General features: G+C 38.9%; 1 protein-coding gene across 2 annotated transcripts in view; it reads left to right on the forward strand.

The window, feature by feature from the left end:
* LOC145692895 (calcium/calmodulin-dependent protein kinase kinase 1-like) overlaps positions 1-17,458 on the forward strand; it is a 1,130,736-nt gene that overhangs the window by 1,061,977 nt on the left and 51,301 nt on the right. The window lies entirely within an intron of this gene.

Raw genomic sequence — 17,458 nt, forward strand, 5'->3', positions numbered from 1 at the left:
ACGCGCAAGGGATTCCTCAAAGGAACGTAGGGAGTCCCGGATAATAGCCAAATGAAAATTGGTCTAAGTAGATATGAATTGATAGGGTTTCTACCAGGTAACAATAATTCCTTTGTATTAAGTCGATATCTGGAACAAATACAAAATGGCGGACATATTCATGCCCGTTGTGTGTGGTTGCGTAATCGCCAGGTACGGATGCTGGCCAACAGTGACGTTCTGGGTATTAAGTGTAGCGAATTTGTACTCAAATGCTCTAGAAAGACATCTGGAGTGTCGGTAGAGCACAACAGATAAAGCAGGGTGATTCACATATGTGGAAACACTTAACGAAAAATGTCCAGAAATGCACTCATACTAAGTAAACTTGAGTTCAAAGCGTCGGAAATGTAAGGAATAGCATCAAGAACATGAAAGCCATTGCCAATTCACCAATAATATTAAATCAATCAGATGCAATATGATCTGCACGGTTGCATATCGATAAGGATGCAACAACTGAGGCAAAGTTGAAATTGTGCAATGGGACTCACAAAGAAACTGGGCAAACTAAAGGAATGGCACTAGTGGGATCGCATGATCGATATTGAAATGTGGCGACTGTGTGTATTGATATCAACATGTAGCTAATGGACCAAATGTCAACATGTCGCACTACTGCTGGGACACGGTGCAACGTGCAAAAACTAGGAAAATAACGTTGTACATTCTGCTATTACATCAGGTGCACTTTTTGGTAGAACGTAACTAGAACACGATTGTATCAATGCCCCTCTTTGTTTGGGACATTGTCCCACAGTCGACACATATGAAAAGAAATCTCTTAATCCATGGTTCGAATTCTGATAGAGCGTAAAAATAACAAACTTTTATCATGTCCCACGTCTTATGGGACATATGACGTACTCGAAATATAGGGAAATACTTACAGAAATTCGTGTCTTACACAACAGTGCACATGCCAAACAAAGACGAAAATGAACCAGTTAGGCACATGTAACACTACTGCTGGAATACCATACATATGGAAGTTAAAACGACATGAGAAATAGGAAGAAACGTCTTAAAGCTCTGATTGTTTACAACTGTGCAGTAGGAATAACAAAATGAAACACACAAGCATGTCGGGAGGCTGTACAAGAGCGCTTGCCAAACAAAGTGGGAACTCCTCAAAGAAATGAATACAGAGAAAGTGAGGCTCCCTCGAAACCTTAGGGCTCGCTTTCGCTCGCGTGGTCGCAGTTTCCAATCTTACTTAGAGCCCATGTCCTTAGATTCAAGACCCGAGTAGTTATTTTCCTATCTTTCGCACGTGGGACGGTGTCCCAGCAGTAGTGGGATATGTTGATATTTGTTCATTAGCTACATGTCAATATCAACACACACATTTGCCACATTTCAATACCGATCATGTGATCCCACTAGTGACATTCATTTAGTTTATCTAGTTTCTTAGTGAGTCCCCTAGCACAATTTCAACTTGGCCTCAGTTGCTCCATACATATTGGTATGCAATGGGGGCGCTCACCTCCGGTGCTTGGGGTCCTTGGTTCGATCCAGGCTCGCGCCGTGTGAACTTTGTGGTGGGCAAACACCGTGCACGTGGGTTTTCCCGGGGTTCTCCCGTTTTCCTCCCACTTTCTTTATTCCACCATTTCATTCATCTCTCATCATCGCCGTCTCGTTTAGCCTAACCGGCATAATCGTGGGACGTAAAACTTAAAGATTTCATTTCATTTCTTATTGGTATACACCTTGCGCATCATATTGCATCGGTTTGAGAGAATCTTATTGGTGAATTGGAAATGGCTCTCATGTTCTTGACGCTAATCCTTACATTTCCGACGCTTTGAACTCACGTTTACTGAGTGCATTTCTGGGGCATTTCTGGACATTTTTCGTTAAGTGTTTCCACACATGTGAATCACCCTGCTTTATCTGTTGTGCTCTACCGACACTCCAGATGTCTTTCTAGAGCATTTGAGTACAAATTCGCTACACTTAATACTCAGAACATCACTGTTGGCCAGCATTCGTACCTGGCGATTATGCAACCACACACAACGGGCATGAAGGTGTCTGCCATTTTGTATTTGTTCCAGATATCGACTTAATACAAATGAATTATTGTTACCTGGTAGAAACCCCAGCAATTCATATCCATTTAGACCAATTTTCATTTGGCATATTATCCGGGACTCCCTACGTTCCTTTGGGGAATCCCTTGCGCGTGCATGGTAGGATTTGAAACATGTAATATTCAATACAGCAGGTATGACTTTTTCAGTGAATTTTTTATCCGCCTTCTTTACGTTGGATAGTTTCCGAACTATTGGCGTCCGAAAGTCATTTTCCCACGTTTTCGGTACCTTGTAGATCCGAAACTATGTCCGATAGCCAAAAGTTCAAGAGAACTTTTTTTCTTGTCTCAATGGCAGGAGTCACCTCCCAAGAGTTGTAACACTTATTTTGCAACACCCGATATATCTAGTCTCTCATAGGATGTCTAGAAATCTTTCTAAATGCAGCACTCCGAAATTTGAAATTTTCCGTTAAGAGGCTTATTTTGATTTCTGTTGTTCGTGTAATACAGTTTCCGTTTAAAGAAGAAAATTTAACACGAGTTTCACCGGTAAATTCATAGAACCGTGAAATATTTCCGTTGAAGACAGGTGTTACTGTAATATGGATACAATTTCATTCGAAGCATTCTGCGGATTTCTATAAACAAGGTCTCCACAAGTATATAAAATGATGGAAAGGTGTGTGTTCATTGGAGGTTTTTATATAGAGAAGGACTAATGTCGGCACCAAATTTTGTTTAGGTCAGTCAAGGTCAGGGGAAATCTTTATTGAACACCCCCCGTACATATGACTCCGGGAATATCAACTAAATATCAATTTAAATTATTTCTTCTCTTTGTTGTGTTGATCTTTTTTTCTTTTTTGTTGTTGTTGTTTAAAATTGGGAATTGCATTTTCAATTTCGCTAAAAAAAAAAAAAATCAGATACAATCAATCATTCAATTTCTTTCATCTCTCTCTTTCAATATCTAGGGATATCCGTAATAATTACTTTAGCTTAACTCAAGCAATATACAGCATACAGTAATCAATTAACAATACATATATAAATCAACAAATATACATAATACATTGTATATTCAATTATGAAATTGTCTTTAACTCTTATAGGCGTGAGTTCGATATAATAAATTAGTAGGTTATAAAAACAAATATGTTGTGTGTGGGAGTAACTGCAGTAAAGTAAATATCTGTATTTTTCTGGAATCGTCACAGTCTGCACAAATTCTTGTGTTCATCCTTTCATTTCTTATATTTTATTTTATTTATTTATTTTGGCTCCTACGCACAGTGGGCCTAATTACCCTAAAACACGGTCAAAATTATTTTTTGCTACATTTCCTGTTCTGATTAAATATATTCTAATTGATTACTTATAGTACGAGATAAAAACCATAATGAGGTACTTATAAGTTCATGAAATCTCATTAAAAGGACAGGCAGACATACTTGTTTCAAGAGGGTCATTTCAGACTTCGCTTGGGGGGGGGAGGGGAGAAAGTGTACCACCGACATAAGACTATCACGTCTTGTACTAGTATATTGGTAGACAGCCGATTAAAGTATATTTATTCCTCATACTCTTAAGGGGGAGACAATTGCCCCTCTTGTCCCCCTGAATGACGCCCCTGACGTGTTTAACTTAATCACTGACATCGCTGTCAGATTCAGGGGTAGAGGATCCTTTCTGTAGCTGGGGTGCTGGATTTGGAAGACCAATGACGTCTTGAGGAAGCCTTTGGCCTTCTGGTTTCATCTGGAGTTGCAACTTTAATGCGGAAATCACGAGGTCTGATGTTTCTAATAGGCAGTGCATAATGTTAATATTTGTTGCCTTTCTTGAAGTTTTCCGGAAGTGAAACTGCCTGTATTCTTTAATATATTTACGAGCTCCTCCGTGGCTAAGCGGTTAGCGTACGCGCCTTTGGCGTGGGGGACCCGGGTTCGATTCCCGGCGGGAGCTCATGTGGTTCGGATTCCACGTTAATCAGTAGGTCCACGTCTCATATAGCCTCGCTGCTGAAAGGGACGCTAAACCAAAATCAACTCAACTCAACTCTTTAATATATTTACTCCTGGCATCTTCTGCTTCTTCTGACATCTGTCCTATGTGGAGCACCGATGCAGAAACAATGGCTAAAGCGTGAACTAGAACTTTGTGGACAGAGGCAGGCGTATAATACCAAGAATATAGGGAAACGAAGAGTTCGGTTGATTCATTACAGTAATTATTAAACGCATCAGTTTTGACGGAAAAGCCACTTGATAATGTGCCCAATATAACACTGAACTTGTGAATCAGTTCATGATTTGTTCAGTTGAAACTTATTTCTTTCTTTTTTTTTTTTTTTTTTTTTTTTTTAAAAAAAGTCCTGGCGGTATTACCGCAGGCCCGTATCCAGGGGGGTTCTAGGGGAGCCGGCTCCCGGCTCCCCCTAAATTTTGGCTGGCCCCCTAAAATTTTCACGGTAGGCTGGCATATGAACTAAAATATGGAGATGAACTATAATATGGTTGCATCACCCCCCCCGTAACTTCAGCCGGGCCCCCTCTACATTTTTGGGCTGGCCTGGCAGGCCTGTATTACCGTAATTTGAAGAACCACTTCCTCCAGGTTTTGGTTGGTCAACAATGATACCTAGATCTCTTTTTGAAGTTTTTATTTTTCCGGATTATTTGTTTTCGCCATGTGAATCATTTCTTTACTTGTGTTTCGGCTTACTTCGCACTGCTTGACCTGCATTCTATATGAAACATGAAGTAAACATTCCAAAAATCTTATCCAAATATGGAGAATGAAAATTCCAAATCTAAATGTGGATGCATCTATGTCTTTTCCTGTCAGAATATCCAATTGGTTCACCTTTTTGGGGTAGCTTTGCAAATATAGCAATTTTGGGTGGATGTTGAAGTTATGGCACTGCATAAGTTTCCATCTAACATCGTTAATGAAAGTTCATGTTCTGCTTGTATTATTTGCATATTCAGTTCGGCTGGTATTCTTAATTTGCTGCTCGGAGTTGGAAGCTTCTTTTATCACGAGGTCCTGGGACTCTTTTGGAAACTGAAATTTAATAGGTCGACAAAAAGAGTTTGGTAGATGGTTTAGGATTGTGCTATATTACTGTTTGATCAAATTAGTAATTCGTGAAGTATAGTTGTATTGGGACTAATGACGTCAAAAATATGTCATTATCTGAAAATTCATCTTGTTCTGCCATTTGCGTGTACTGTGACTGGCCACTACTCCCGTCAAATCCTCATTTGGACAAAAGTATCAGTGACTCTAGATAGTTTTTTTTTTTGGGGGGGGGGGAGATTTGTTCCAATACTGGATGGCTCTTGCACTTGTAGAATAGCAGTCGATTGCGTTGTATGATCTAGTAAATCTTGGATATTAACTTCAGAGTGTTCTTCTGATGGTTACATTTTGTGGATAACATCGCTTTTTAGCAACAAGAATTCTTCTATAATGTGTGATGGATAGATGTCGGTATTTAGATTTTTCGCCCCTTGCATACCTCGAGGAACAGTTCTAATGCGTTATCTTTTGTGTAGCTCCCAATAGGTTGGCTTTCTCCTAATTTTGATTGCTAATGTAGGCGATTTCTGCATTTCATCATTTAGTTTTGCAGAGTCTATGTTGCCACTTTCTCTTTCCTTCATAGCTGCTACAAATGTTAAAAGATTCTGCACTCTTGAAAACTCGCAGGTCCACAGTTTTCCTTCTCTTCGGTCTAACACTGCTCTCATTGAAGTCTGCTTGCAGTCGTCCTCTCTCAGAAGTAGAAGAAGCTGGGGAATTTCAATATTAATTTTGGAAGTAAAGTCTTGGGTCCTACCACTTTGCGTTGTTTTTCAGAAATGTCTGTGAATTCCTATGTACCTTATCCAGTGGGCGAAATAACTCAATAAAATCGCGAAATATCCTTGTCAATATGTTTTCGCTTCTATCCCTGTTTCTTGTATTACGTGGTTTAACAAGAATGCCTTCTGTTCCTTCCTCCCACCAGAATGTAATTGTAGAATCCTATACGACGTTTCTTGTAGGCATCGATATTACAATTTCAACCTATGTATAGGAAAATTTATTTGTAATAATGTGATGCTGCAATACTTAATTCTGAACAAAGACAGTTTATATTCAATTGGAAACGGAGTATAACACCCGCGCTTATATATAAAACACAGTAGAAATGACTTTCTTGTTTTGCTACGGAGTTCATCTCATCTTCTGTTTTATTTGGCATAGGCAGATACTATTTACAATATAATTTAAAACCGCGGTACACCGCAATTTATTTTTTGGAAGGTGAATCTAGAAGAGTCACATAGCATATAACAGTAGATTTCAGCATCGGGAAACAGCGGGAAAATTTTACAGCTCTGCATAATTACAAGAATAGCACTTCAAATTAACTTACGGCATATTGCTATGTATTAACTCATCAAGAACCAACTGTCTACCTTAAAATGTATTACTTTCTAGATATAACTAGAAAATATACACGTCAATTCACATAACAATAATCACCAGAAATAATAACCACAGACGACAGTATCTTGTATTGAAACAACGGGTATTTTAGCACACTAACGCTGGGGAGAAAACCACACACATAAAAGCTACTACCTCAAGCTATCAGTTCCTTATGGTGAGAAGCTTATTATCTCCGTGTCCTTCAGTTTTATTATTGCCACACATACTATAGATATGCTACATTGACTTGATCCCTAGTCTTCAGTTGCAAGCGCTGCTATCGGCTGAAGGAATTCCACTTGCTGTCTCTCGCTTAGCAACAGCTGAACTTTCATTGGCTCAACGCGTGAGTGTGTGAGGGTGTGAGTGTTAGTTCGCATTTTTGCCACGGCTCAAGACATTTTGGCAGCACAATAGAAAATATGCGGTCGAAAAGGGAGGATATTCGTACCTTAAAAATTGCAATTTTGTCCGGGTTTTGGGCCGGTTGGAATCACTGTGCTAGGTCTTGATTAATTCAATAGGTACAAGCATACGTCGTATAAGGCGGTTAATGGTTTTTAAGATATGTCTGTCCTATGCAAAACTTGGTTTAAGTTGAATTTATTTATCATAAAAACTGACAGAAATGGATCGCTTTTCTAAGAGAAAAAAGAGTGCATATGAAGTGTAAGATCGAAAAAATGAAATGAAATCTTTGAGTTTTACGTCCCACGGTTATGCCGGTTAGGCTAAAGGAGACGGTGATTATGAGAAATGAATGAAATGGTGGAATGAAGAAAGTGGGAGGAAACGGGAAAACCCCGAGAAAACCCACGCACACGGTGTTTGTCCACCACAAAGTTCACTTGGCGGGAGCAGGGTTTGAACCCGGGACCCCATGCACCAGAGGTGAACGCTCTACCACTGAGCCACCGCGGCCCCGAAGTTTAAGATCGAATCACATGTATCTTACATGCTACATCAATTATTTGTCTGCTACACAAGTGTAGTTTTATTAACAAAATGTACAAATTTGTATCGAGTTACGAAATTTGGGAGGCCGGACCCGGTGGACCCTTGTGACTGCACCCATGCATCCTTGGTTGGAACGGTTTGTTCCAAGGATGTTATAAAATAGAACCTCTGCCCATATGTATCTTCAGCCTATGGACTCAATTAAGCTAAAAAATCAACTGAGCATCGGCATATCTGATTGGTTACTCTCGTTTCCACCATGAATGTTGGCTCAAAACATTGCGATCTTAGTGGATAGGGTGGGAGTGACGTAACTGTGACGTTTGGCTTCATGATTTTGTTGTATAGTCAGATACACTATTTTGTAACATCCTTGGTTTATTCTTATATTCCGTATACTGCCATCTGAGGATAACGAAAAGAAGTAGTAAAAATTTTCACCAGTGAAGAATGACTATATATGAGCATCAAGTAGACGTTATGTAGCACAGACCTGCCAGCAGGCCCGTAGCCAATCCAAAAACTTAGGGGGGGCTCGGCTGAAGTTAGGGGGGCCCGATCCGACCTTATGATAGTTCATCACCATATTATAGTTCTTTTGTAAGCCTACTGTAAAACTTTTTGGGGGCGATCGAAAATTTAGGGGGCCCGGCCCCCCAAGACCCCCCCTGGATACGGGCCTGCCTGCCAGTACCTAAATGAAAAATCCTATCTTTGCCAGTGGCTCGGACTCAGCGTACCCGAGTCTCCCTCGCCACCCCCCCCCCCCAAAAAAAGGTTGAGAACTGAATTCCTTCAGCCAATCATGCATTCATTTACGCAGTTGATTGCTACAATATTGCTCAGATGAACTATGCAGACTCGAATGCGGATATACTTTAAATATGATCTTTTTCTTAGCAACGCCGCACTGAACTCCTTCCTAAGAATTGAAAACGTTAAACTTTGAGACAAACGTACCATGTCTATTGAGTGGTAGGTGAAGTTGCTTCGAAGTTTCTGTCACTGCTAAATTATGCAATCTTGAAGATTCACAAATAAGGAAGAAGAAGAAGAAGAAGAAACAGGGATGGATGCGTTGAGTGGGAACAGCTTTACAAAATCAGATTTCCTTTCTGAACAGAACGAAAACGTTCGCTTGCTCTACAGAGTGTAAGATTGACTGTTGAAAAGAGATTGAAGGAATGATGAAAATATATATATATATATGTATGTATACGAGATTTGCTGTGAAGAGTGAATGCGTTTAAGTAGTAAAAAAGCGTTTTCTGAGCAAACAGAGATTAACTTCAGAAAATTCTTTTACTTAGAAGCTGTTCTTCTCGGGGGGTGAGGGAACGGAGCGAAACCCAAGGGGAAATCACAGAGAAAAATTACTTCAATTGAGAAGCTCGAATTGAAATTGTAAACCTTAACTAAAACAGGAGAGTGAAAAAAAAAAAAAAAAAGTGAAGCTATTTCGTCCAAATTTCTTGATTTCTGCTCGTGCCCTTGGTTTCAATTTAATGGAAATGAAGGAAAATAATTATGGATAGTACAACTAACTTTAACTCTTTATGTGAAATATTTAGTTCTTGTGTTACGCTGCTTTACAAAGAATTTAGTGGTCCTTGATACATAATACTATGAAGTTCTCAGAAAACGGACTCTATAGTATGGAAAAGCTTTCTTTATGTAATGAATCAAAGCTATTTTTAGGTAATTCTCGGATGGAGGCCTATAAACTATTTAGAATTTTTCGCTAGCACGCTGGGTACTTAATTCTAATTTTAAAAAAGTTTGGTTAATGGTTGATTTTGATTTTAGTGTCCTGTTCAGCACCAAGGCTATATAAGACGTGAACCATCAGCTGAACTTGGGATCCAAACTGTAGGAAGGTTATTACTGGGGGAAAAAGACATAATAATTCGTGCAATATGATGAAGTGGCAAAAATAGGTCCGGCCGGTGATGACATTGTAAAAGTTTAGACTTAAAGCATTTGAATATTTGTTTACTGTTGTTGAAGTTTTATGAATGAAAACCGGAGCTGGTATCATGTAAGAGTATTTTAAGTGTTAATTGTGAAATGTCAAGGGCCTCCAATGACTGAACGAGTTAGTAAATTTAAGTGCAAAGATTTTGTGACAAATTGTACAAGAGAGGTAGGGAGTAAAAATGCATAAGAAAGATGAGCTATAGCTTGTGTAGCCTAAAGGTACTAATTATAGATATAGTTCCCCGATTGAATATTCAGTAATTCGCTCTAACAAGACAGATTCCGTAGCCACTTCGTGACCTTTTAAAGATTTAATACCGAACCACATGAGATGAGATTCTAACAAGACACATTCCGTAGCCACTTCGTGACCTTTTAAAGATTTAATACCGAACCACATGAGATGAGATTCTAACAAGACACATTCCGTAGCCACTTCGTGACCTTTTAAAGATTTAAAACCGAACCACATGATATGAGCTTCTAACAAGACACATTCCGTAGCCACTTCGTGACCTTTTAAAGATTTAATACCGAACCACATGAGATGAGATTCTAACAAGACACATTCCGTAGCCACTTCGTGACCTTTTAAAGATTTAATACCGAACCACATGAGATGAGATTCTAACAAGACACATTCCGTAGCCACTTCGTGACCTTTTAAAGATTTAAAACCGAACCACATGATATGAGCTTCTAACAAGACACATTCCGTAGCCACTTCGTGACCTTTTAAAGATTTAATACCGAACCACATGAGATGAGATTCTAACAAGACACATTCCGTAGCCACTTCGTGACCTTTTAAAGATTTAATACCGAACCACATGAGATGAGATTCTAACAAGACACATTCCGTAGCCACTTCGTGACCTTTTAAAGATTTAATACCGAACCACATGAGATGAGCTAGAAGCAATGACTGAGTAGTAAAGCGCTCATCTCTAATCCATGAGGTCCCTGCTTCGATTCAGGCTCACACCAAAGTGGTGTGGTGCATAAACACTACGTGCATGAGGTTTCTCGGTATTCTTCCGTTGAATCCTAATTCTGCTAGGGATGGTATCGAGACGAGACACTGCTTCACACCATCTTATCGAGACAAGACGAGACCGATATGGGTGGTCTTGGTCTCAGCCTCGTCTCGAGTCGAAAATCACCGTTCCGTTGACAGTTCCGTCTCGATAGTCTTTGAAATCAACTGTGTGGAAATAACATATAGGGTGGTTCAAAACAACACCGACAACGTTTGGAAGGTGATTCCTGACACCTGACAAAACGTTGTCGGTGTTGTTTTGAAACACCCTGTATATTTACTGTATAAGTAATATCAGTGGCTAACGCTTGAACTGTGGTGCGTGTGTTCGCGGATTCAGTTCTCAATGAGTGGTATATGAAGCTCTCGATAAAATTCGCGAATAATTATGCATATCCTACTTTCAATAATAAGTTTTGTTTTGTATAGCATAAGTACTGTCTAAACAATTAAACTGCATTAAATCAAGTTCAATCCTATAGTTCAATCCTCAATCTGTTGAAATGAATGAAAAGGGAATTATGAGTTTAACGTCGCACGATTATCTCCTTTAGTTTAAGTCAAGTGAATGGTAATGGAAGAATTGGTGGAATGAAATTGTGGAAGGAAACGGAAATATCCCGAGAAAACCCACGGACACGATGTTGTGCATCACGAACTTACTTTACTGGAGATCGAATCAGGAGCCCTGCACACTAGATGTAAACACTCTACGACTTTTTTTTAAAAGTTAACTGATTTACCGGACGTTTCTCAGTAACTTAATTACTATAATTATCAATACCTGGTATATTTTACTCTGTTGTTACTTGTTTTTCCATTAACCTTTAAAGACAGGGACACGAGCACACAAACATGGAGGACAGTTAAAATTCTAAAAGTTCTCCCATCGAGAATCGAACCCGAGGCCACATGCACCAAAGGCGTAGGCGCTAGTCACTACACACCAACATATAGGGCACTAGCATGTCCCCATTCCTCGACTATTGGATTTGAATTAGACAGTGAAAGTGACTGCACTCTGTTTCAATTTTCATACTGTTATTTAAACGTTTTTTTCTTTCTGCTAGAATTCGATAAATCTCAGTGCGAACATTAATTATGATATACACAATGGCTTAAATAAAAATAAAGTCAGAACACATTAAACACATCTGTGTTACGTTTTTTGTAATATATATCAGAGGCGGATCCAAGGGGCGATTGGGGCAATTGCCCCCTTTCCCCCAGAAGAAGAATTTTTTCTTATTTTATATATAAATAAAACCCATCCCAGAGTTTTGAGCTCTTAAAACTAGCTCTAAGTAGCAGTACTACAACCCACCGACCCTTCCTCGAAGTCCGTCCTGGATCCACTCCTGATATATATATCATTCGATCATTGTCTTCATCAGACACATTTTTCAGATTTTAATTTAGTTGCATGTAGGTCCAAAGCTAGAACCAGAAGCATTCAGATATACACAGTGAATATAGATACAGAAATTATTGATATTTTTGCTCATTGCCCCGGAGACGTATCCATTATTGCTACAAGACTTCCTTAATTGAAAGTACTTTTCGTTAAAAGAAGAAAAGAAAAAGAAAAGAAAAGAGTAGAAGAAACCTTTTAAATATGATATTTATCTACTTTTACGGTTTTATTAAGCCCAAAGAAATTTTGAAACGAGCATTTCAAATACAATGCGTTTGTAGACATGTCATTAAAAGACGAATAGATGTAGCGATTCAATCCTGTATATTTCTGAGAGACAAAAATAAAATAATCTTAAATGGCATTAAAAGGAAACATAAGCTTATTAGAGCAGAATAAAATAAAGTATTTAAGACTACTTTTCTTTTTTTTTTTATGACATATCTTCTCTTATTTTATTTTCTCTCTCTCTCTGGACATGAAAAAGATAAGATAGAAGAAAAGCAGCTAAATGGAACGAAAATTCAGTAAGGAAGTACGGTACACTTTCGCTAATTCGTCCATTCCTTGCTAAAGAAAGTACCGAATTAGCAATAATGCAGAATTACTGAGAATGCTTTAAATTTTTGTACAGTAAAACCTCGTTAATCCGAACACCGATGCACCAAACTTCATTTAATCCGGACAGGCAAAAAAAAAAAAAAAGGATGAGTGCATATTTTAAATGACTAAAAGTTAACAGTCATATCTTGTCACATAGTTTAGTGACGATTAAGAATACTGTACTGTATTTGCCCACTATTGTGAGTATAATTGAACACTCAACAGTATTGTATACGTTTGTAGGTGTATACCTTGTAAATGCACTGTAAGAAAACGTGTTTCCTTTGCTGTAAACAGAGTTCTAAAAGACTTTCTATTGCTCTCTTAGGTTAGTATACTTAATCCGGACTTACCCGGTAAATCCGTTTAAGTTTCAATTAGTTCGAATTAACGAGATTTTATTGTATTGCGCGTCTGGCATATTAGTGCACACGGCAAGATTGCGAATTAATATTATTTTGTTATTTATAAAGTGACATCAGACATATGATAAGGTTTTCAGAGACACTGCTTTTACGTGTGCTCCTTCGTGACTACGTGCCTTTGGTGTGGGAGACACGGGTTCGATTCTAGGCGGGAGCTCATGTGGTTCGGATTCCACGTTAATCAGTAGGCCCCGTCTCATATAGCCTGGCTGCTGAAAGGGACGTTAAATTCAAAATCAACTCAACTGCTTCTCCCTTGGAATTTCGTGAATTTATAATTTCAAGTAAACAGAAAGGACAAGTTGAACCTACTGAAATTTGTGTAGATAAGAGCAGTTGTGTACAGATTTTAAGTCATTTTGGGTTTAATATTTCGAACTATTTCGCATGAAATGAAACATTAAAGATACAGGTGGTTGCTGATGTGATTGTCTCATGTGAAAAAAGAGATGGAAAGTTAAGCATTGAAGAACAATTTCTTTAAAAATAAAGACATTAACATTTATATGTAGGGTTTTTGTTTTGTGCTTAATTTTCATAGGCTACATTATTAGTTTTTCGAGTTATCGAACAGAATTACATCGTTCTCACTTCTGGTGCGTGGAGTCTCTCGTTTGATCCAAGCTCGTGCCAAGCGGACTTCGTGGAAGACGGACATTGTGTGCGTGGATTTCGTCAGGGTTAGGTCCGGATTTAGGGGGTGCACCGGTGCATGTGCATCTCCCTTCGTTGTAAATATACACAATCTAAAATGAGAAGCTAGCACTGAAAACAGCACCACTTTCTGAAACGTTCTGACGTCATGTTTCTGTTCGGGACTTAAAAGAAAGAAGAGTTTTGCAAAAGCAATAGTTAAAGTCTAAAGGTTGAAGCAAAAGGATTCGCGAAGCAAAGCAATAAAACATTTGTCAAGTAAAGAAGAAAACAGAAGCCAGGAATAGAGAACATTTTTATCTTCATACATTTAGACCCTCCCCCCGTTTTATGTATCAAATATAAAGAATATTGTCACATGTCGCTTTGAAGAGTTTCAATGAGACTGGTTATTTTGGTAGTTATGGTGCACCCCGCTCAGAAAATCCTGGATCCGACCCTGGTCAGGGTACTCCTATTTTCTCCCACTGCGTTCATTGACTATGTCTGCTGACTTTCAGTACTCGTGTAGCCATGGGCGGCGATTAGGGGGGACAAGAGGGGGCAGTTGCCCCCCACTTTTTTGAAGAGACGCCCTAATTTATATAATTTCATTTGGAAATGTAAACAGGGTGTCCACACAATTTGGAGAAAAGATCCCTGACTTTCCATGACGAAAGTTCCAGATTTCCCTGACCCCTGAATAACTGTAAAATATATAAAAAAGGAAAAAACTCCAGCCTCCACACTCCCCATAGTTGGCCTTGTTTTCTTCCGCTTCTGTTTCTTTCTTTTTTACAATTTTCTTTCCAAAGGAATATAAATTTACGAACATATGCATTAGGCCGGTATTGATGAGGCCTACATATTACACAAAATGTAAAGTTACAAACGAAAGTGTAAAATCTACCATTGATATACAATTGTTAAGATCATGTCTTGCCCCCCCCCCACTTTTAACGTCCAACCGCCGCCACTGCGTGTAGCCTGGAAATCCTGTAAGATGATGTAGAAAACTCAACACACCCTTCACTCAATGACATCACATGAACATAACACCAATGACTCAACGAAACAAATGAAGAACGTCATCAAGTATTTACATTATATATTCAGATACTTCTCAATTTACGAGTAGTGGAAACAGCTGGGAAGAGTACAACTTTCCAGATTAATGTGGTATTAGAGGAATTAGATTTCTGGCCTTTTGACGTCTGTGGCTATTAGGGATGACGTCACGTATGAGGGATGACGTCCCTTGGCGATCACACTAACCGGAGGATTAGTGAAGGAGGAAGGAACCTCGGACCATTATTATACTAGGTGCCATCCCGGCATTTGCCTGGTGTGAATGAGGAAAACGTAGGGAAAACTTCTCTCAGCACGGCTCCACCGGGAATCTAACGCGGGACCGCTCGCATCAAGGGGGAAGAGCGTTAGCGACTACGCTACGCGGAGCTATCAGATTGATATAGAGTTAGATCACCTTTCGCCCTCAGAATAGCTCTGATGCGATGTGCAATAGAGTCGTAAATATTATGAATGGTACCAAGTGAAATATTACACAAGCAGAATAATTCAGTTCGGTGAAAGAGAATAGAGACAGAAAATGTGCTGGATTCGTGTGTCCAAAACAAACCACAGATGTTCAATTAAGTTCAAGTCCGTGGATTGAACGGGCCAAGAGTAATGTTCAACTTCATCCCGATGTTTCACAAACCGAACTGCAACAACCCGTGTTGTGTGAATCATCCTGAAATATGACGTAATTACCCGAAAACTGAAAACCAAATATTGCAGCTCATAGCATCTCAGACCTGCTGCTACGTTTTACTATTGGGTGGAGACATTATGAATCATGCGCTACTTTAGACGTCCGCCACTTATAAACACAGCCCATAGTTTGAAATAAGATGAACGATAACTCATTCGACTATATCACACATTTCTAGCTATCAGTGGTCCATGTTGTATGTTCGTAGCACTATTATCGTCGTGCTAATGCGTTATGATCCCTTATCAGTGGCTTCACGCTCGCAACCCAACCCCGTAGTCCATGTAATTTAACTCGCTGCGGACTGTGATTGTGAACACCCAGGGACGTACGCAGGCGGTGGGTCCTGGGGGTCCGGACCTCCCGAAATTTGTACTTTTGTGTAACTTTAGCCTAATTTTAGGGGCAATTTTAGGAATTTTAATATAAAATGCCCTCGTATTGAGTTTGGATCCCTCCCAAAATAAATTCCAGTAGGTTCAACTTGTCCTTTCCGCACGACGATTATGAGTGTCAGTCTACCTCGGCGAGATCTGTTACTGAGAATTCTCTTTCGAATCTCTGTTTCTCTTCGTCGATGGTTTTGGAGTGAATTTTGTAGGGCGTCATCACCCTATATACTGCATTTCGCGACACGTACCCAACAAATTTGCCCTAGGCTTTATTACGGGTGGCTGGATATCTTACTAGTTTATGACCAATCGGAAGATAGAGATGATAAACAGAATACGCCAGTTTCGCAGTCTATCACTGCTCGGGCGGATTCATGAGGCTCACTGGTCTTGCCTTTACACTGAGAAAAAAATTCGTATGTGGCGTACGTAAAAACACTACATGTGTAAATCCTGTAGTTTTTGGACTTAACGTACAGCAAACGTATAACTGAAAAAGTATATTTCATACGTACTTTCCGTATAAGTGTTCCGAATAAACATATTTTCCGTACGAACAAAGGAACTGTATGTAGACAGTCAGGATCTCACATACAGATGAAAGCATGTAACATACAGCTGACGTATGTAATATATGGAAGACTGTTAGATATCAGATATCCTGCAACGACATGATGTAACATCTAAGTGGGAAAAAGGGTAGTAGATATGTAAGATATGGATAACGTATGCTCCGTATACTCTGTAGTAAACATAACGGATAACGTTGTCCGGATTAACGGATTTTTCTCAGTGCAGGAAACTTCCCGCCTAGGGTGATTACTAAAATCATTCCGAGGACGAACAATGGAAAACGGCTATTTTGGGATGTTGCAAGACCATCGAACATTTGTATTTTTTGATAGAGGGAGCTCCTTTAGCGTAAACTTTATTTTTTGTAATAAATTATTATATTTCATTATTTTTACAGAATATATGTGTAAAAAATTAAAAATAAAACTGCAAAATATGTTGCCCATCAGTTCACACTTAAGGTGGATCACTGGATGTTCCCAGTGCTATGCTAAACGCTACTTAAATAGTGTGGCGTTGCCAGATAGTGTCGAGTGTTTACTGATGCTAGATCATAAAGGAAGTAATCATGGAATTCTGTTTGGATACTTACTAGAGAAATTAGTTTTCGATCCTTACCGCAATTCCGCTTCTCAAACTGCAACACTATAATCCAGGAACTTTCTTATTGTGACTACTACAGTAAACGTACACATTTGGCAGCAACGCATTATGGCGTTCTGCGCAAGTTCCGTCTCAAAATCTATTTCCTTACATGTAAATTAATATTTAAATAAAATATGAAACATAACACGAAAAACGCTCAAACAATATATCTATTTAGTGATAAGATTTTTACTTTACTTTACACATTCAAATAAACATTTCGTAAAACTGAGCACTTATTGTAAGATTTTACAGCAAGCGTCATCTTGTGTGCTCATTGTAAAACGAATCAAATATTTTATTTTATTTGTTATCAGGAGAGAGAACCAAATGAGTGAATGTCTTGTGCTGTAGCTGAAACATTATTCTATCTTATAGTACAATATTTATAATATATAATGTTTCATTGCGCAGTAGTTAAGGCAATGAGCTAAAATATGTACTGACATCCGGTTGGTGAT

Source organism: Thermobia domestica, chromosome 8 (genome assembly GCF_964235325.1).
Source record: "Thermobia domestica chromosome 8, izTheDome1.hap1.1, whole genome shotgun sequence".
Lineage (NCBI taxonomy): Eukaryota > Metazoa > Arthropoda > Insecta > Zygentoma > Lepismatidae > Thermobia > Thermobia domestica.